We start from the raw sequence: 5729 nt of genomic DNA on the forward strand, positions 1-5729 counted from the left end.
TAAGGCCAAGTGAGAGGGAGCAACCCAAGTGGTAATGGGCTAAAGCCAAACTCTTCCAAGCCACTATAAATAAAAGTGTTTGTGATGAAAGTTGCAAGCAATGGGTGTTACATGCTACTATAACAACATTATGACTCCCCATAAACCCTATAGAGTGCAACCTCTATAGGTTGAAAGGCCTTCCATTTAATGGAGTGTAACACGTTGTTGATTATAGCCACCCGAACAAATGCCCTTACTAGAGACCTTTTTGTGTTAGAAACCAAAAACCTTATAGTTGTTGGTACAAGAGGTTGGACCTCTGATGTTGTCTCACATTATTAGTGTCATGGAGGGGAGCCAGTGGGGTCAAGCATTTAAGTACCCACTTTGAATAAGAATAGTTGGGAAACCAAGTGAGATCCAGCATCTATTGTTCTGGCTAGCCTTAGGATTTGTACTTGTCTTCATTATCAAAGAATCAATCAAGCATTTTTAAACAAATGTTGTGTCTATCATGTTTTCCAAGTGTATGCAAAACAAACAAGGATATTTCACAATCATTATCACACTTGAAATTAAAACACTATATCATTTTTTGACAAAAACGATTTCAAACATTGGGTCTTCACTATTTTACTGTGTTTTCTTGCCACTAAAAGTCGAAACATTGAGATTTGGTCACATTCAACAACTTTACAATTGGACAGAACTGCAAAATAATTTCAGAACCAAGTCTGTGTCAGTTTAAACCATGTTTGTGTTGGAAAATCGTGTTTGCGCAAAGCAGAATCACGTCTGGGTATCATAAAAATATATTGTCACATTTACCAGAAAAACTATAAAATTGCATTTGTGTTGTCAAAAAGTGCGTCTCTGTTGGATTTTTGCATCTGTGTAGAGCAGAATCGTGTCTATGAATCTCAAACTAAAAATTGTCATTATCACCAAAAATAACGTCTGTGTTCATTGTAACTATGTCTGGGATCAAAAATCATGTGTGTGTCAGTTTAAACTGTGTTTGTGTTCACAGCTGAGAAATTACAGAAAAAATTGTCAAGAGAAAAAGGACTTAAGTTTTCAGATTCAAAGAGCTTCTAAGGTTGCTTCCTATAGGGCTTCAATCTTCAGCCATCCTTTCTTGGTCACACATAGTCAATCATTTTCCTTCACTTGTATTGCCCTCGTACATATTTTCTAAATTTGAGTCAAAAGGTTACTTTGCTTGTCTTCATCACACTTTGCAAATATACTACAACATGTCAACACTAGGTGATTCACATATCAAGATCTATCATCTTAAGGTCTCATTTGGTCTTCTTGAGTCAAGGCCAACTTACCTCATCAAGAGATCCATCATCTCTTTGGAAGCCACACCTTACTCTTAAAACATACATACTTTGGTCTTACACTCTTGGACATTGCAAGTTTACCCTAGATTCATCTACACTTCATACACCTCTTGGTCTTCCATAGTCCTTGCACTTTCATCCTACCTTTCATTTTGGTCAAGACTTTAGTCCATGGTTCAAACCCATTCCCAAAGGTCTAGAAGGGAAGCTGGAGAAGCTTTAAGGTCTTTAAACATGAGTACCTATGAGTTTGATGGAGACAAATTTTACAATTCATTTGACAATCGCAGTAATATACCAGACAATGACAATGAAAACAATGAGAATAACAATGGAAATGGCGATGAAAATGACGATGCATCTTTGGATTCTTCAGAGGTTGAGGAAATTATCATGGATCCTCATTTTAACAAATTGGTTCAAGAGATCATGAAAGGGGATAGATAATACTTCTTCCAAGTTATGGCACAAAGTAGAACAAGATTACCCCATGATTTTGATATGTCACAAATTTTGGAGGATGATCCAAATCAAGCTAATATGAGGTTTAGGAGGCCTAGTAGTGGTGGTCATAGAAGACAACATCTCATGCCTAAGTCACCTTCCTCATTATTTCAAAAGCAAGAAGTTCTCAATACCTGTGCTCATGCCAATTTTACTAGGACCTCTCATGAACAACCTCGCAGTCGTCCTTTCCCATGGAGAAGAACTACCACTACGCATGACCATGATAATACCCAAGATCATACCAATGCATACAATTACACCCAAGCAAACATTCAAAATCATGACACGAGGAGATCTCATGTCAGATTTGGGGGCAATACTCAAGATCACTCTTATGATACCTCATATCCTCATGGTCATGACATGTACCGACCTAGACCTAGTGCTCCTCACTACAATACCATATCAAGTGGTCCATAACCAATCTATAACTATGTCCCTCCTTCATATGAACACATCTATGATCAATATCATCCATACATGCATTATATCCCTCCTCCTCCTCCACCTGGTGGCTCAAGCATGGGACTAGCTCAAAGAGAAAAGACACCACCCAAAAATAACTTGCAACAACAAATCAAGGATTTACAAAAGCAAATGGCGGACATGAATACACCAAAGCAACAGTAAACCATGAAAGACATACATTCTTACCCATTTGATAGAAGCATTCCAATGCCTTCATTTCCTCCACATTTTGTGACACCAAAATTTGATAAGTACAAAGGCAAAGGGGATCCTAAGCCACACATAAGACAATTTTTCACAGCTTGTATTGAGGTAGTAGGAGAAGAAACGTACTTGATGAGATTGTTCCCACAAAGCTTAGGTGGACAAGCTATGGAATAGTTCTCCCAACTTCCAGCTGGAATCAAATCATGGAGTGATCTATTAGAATCTTTCATACAACACTTATCATATAACATTGAAACAGATGTGTCAATAGCTACCTTGTGCAATTCTAAGTAGAAAAATGGGGAATATCTTGCTTCATTCTTACAGCAATGGAGAGGTCTTGCTAGTCGATGCTCTTGTGATATCCCACAAAAATAAATGGTAGAAATGTTCACTCAAAACATCAACAAAGATATTGGATATGAGCTAAGAAAATCTTGTTTTCCTACCTTCAAAGAGGTCATTGAGAAAGGAATGGCAACAAAAAAAGTCCTTATTGAACAAGGTGTCATAAAACTATTCAAAGAGAACAAAGAGGAATCAAATGGGAAAGACAAACCCCGCTTTTGGAACAAGAATAAGAACACAATCAATGACAAGGTAGTAGATGCAAATGTTGTAAAACCAAAAATGACTTTTCCCGTTGCAAGCTCATCCAATACAAACAATCAAGTGAACAATCAAAGGGAATCAAAAACTTGAAAGAAATACACTCCGTTGGGAGAACCGATTGAAACAACATTCAAGAAACTAATGGCAAACAAGCTTATAACAAATCCAGATAATCCACCATATGAGCCTAAAGTAAAACCAAATTGGTGGAATGATGATGAATATTGTGAATATCATAAAACTAAAGGGCATTTAACTAGTAATTGTCACAGATATAAGAATATCATACAAGATCTCATTGACAGAGGTGACATAGAGGTTGATGGTCACACCTCCAAAGAAGAGCATGCGATGTTCAAGGAGCCATTTCCTAAACATGACAAGGGAAAAGGCAAAACTACAAATAATCAAGATAATTATACCAAGATGTCCTATGACTATGATTCTACTATTAATCACATTTCAATGGATAATCATGTTTCAACCATCATCATAAAGGAACAAGCTCCTAAGGGTTCTACCCAAAAGTAAAGTTATTTTAAAAGGCATTGGACCATCTTCCTCATCCTTTAAAAATGAAACCTCTGAATGTAATGTCACAACCCGTTGAGGTAAAGTCACCTTGCAAGGTGTTCCACCTAAGACCACAACCTCATCATCTACAAGAATAAGTATGACCTTGTAGACCGGCTAGGGAAAACACCTGCACTCATCTTGATTCTTGAGCTATTACGCATATACCCTTAACATAAGGCCATTCTTGACAAAGCATTGAGAGAGACTTCCATACCCACTGATCTGAACGTGGACCAATTTCAAGCCATGGTGGGATACCTTTCCATTCTACATAGCCTCACATTCACAGAAGTCGGTGATGCATCCATAACCCAACCTCATAATGCACCTCTACATATTGAATCCTTTCTCCATAAAAATTGAATAAAATGAGTCTTGATAGATGGAGGAGAGGATCTGAACATCTGTACATTGAACACTATTAAGCAATTGGAATATTTTGAAAAGGTTGTTAATTATACACATGCAATCACCATTAAGGCATATGATGACAAAGAGCGCTCATCTAAGGGCACAGTCACCTTACCTCTCAGAGTTGGGCCAGTGATGAAGGATGTGGTTTTTCAAGTCCTTGATTTAGAGCTCACATATAATATACTATTGGGACGTCCATAGACTCATGAAATGAGAGTTGTTCCTTCAACGTATCATCAATGTGTCAAGTTCCCACACAATGGAGTTGAAGTAACTATTAATGGTGATCCAAATCTATTGATAAATTACAATAAAATGCGGCCAAAATTGGAAACAATAATACCAATCAATAGAGAAGCAACTCCATCATCGGCATATGTTGATCCTGAATCATTAAAACCTTCAACATCAAAACAAGGAGAGCTCAAAGAAAAATTAAAGGTTAAAGACATGGGATGTGGTGAGTTTATCTTTCATGTTGATCAACTCTCACTATCTCCTAAGACATTTAGTTGACAGGACCATCCTACAAACAATTTATAATACCAAATAATTGGGTATGAACCACCTAGTGTTGTGGCTAGTAAGTCTGAATGTAAATCTCCTCTAGTGGTGCAAGCAACTCTTGATATCAACAGTACTAAGAGTGGTGCCAATGAATAATCTATTGAATATATCATGAGCCCTCTTGAGAACTCATATAACCTTACCATATCATCTGCTCATTCCATTTCCACTCCACTTCTAGAATTAGATCAACAAGAATTACAAAAGCCCTTACTTATTGGGGATCAAAAATCAAGTCTTGAAAATAAAAATCTAAAAGTCAAAAATAAAGAAAAGTCCTTTAGTCCAAATCAAAATTAAAAAGTTATTGGACTCTACAAAAATCTAAGTCAAAGATAAAAATTCTATGAAGAAAAAAGAACAAGAGTTGATCTCCCCTAATATCAAAATAACTGGGGGCAAAAGTTCTAATATTTCAAGTAAAAAAGAATACTTGTTGATCCTAAGTCTCCATCATGCCATGCTACTTTCACTTCTTTTCGCAATCATAAGCCTTCATTCCTAATCCACTTGTTCCACATGTCCATCCTCTTTTGGTGATACGTCACATCAGTGCACCTTTAATGGAACTTTCTCGAAGGACTTTGTTATCACAGATGCGCATATGGGCTTACGTAGTTCACACATTGGTAATTATACCTTAGTTCCTTCATCAAGGAAGACAATCAAGGGAGCAACATATCATTCAGTCAAGGAATGAAGCAGCTACAATCATAAGGTAAAGCCTCACACATTTGAGGTGGGTGAGTTAGTTCTAAGAGAAAATCCTAAAAATCAGCAAGACAAAGAGAAGAAGGGAAAGTTTGAACCAAATGGGCTTGGTCCTTACGTCATCACAGTAGTCTATGGATTAGGTGCATATCAACTTTCAACACCAGATAGAGAACCTTTGGAGGATCCTATCAACAACATGCACCTTCCTAGGTTTTACACATAGTTTTTCAAAATATCCCATTATCAAAAATACAAAAAAAAATTATAAAAATAAAAAATCATTACCTGGTGAAAACCTGGCAAACAGGTTCCTTGTGACACAAAAAAATTGAA

This window comes from Cryptomeria japonica, chromosome 4, assembly GCF_030272615.1.
Source record: "Cryptomeria japonica chromosome 4, Sugi_1.0, whole genome shotgun sequence".
In the NCBI taxonomy this organism is placed as follows: domain Eukaryota; kingdom Viridiplantae; phylum Streptophyta; class Pinopsida; order Cupressales; family Cupressaceae; genus Cryptomeria; species Cryptomeria japonica.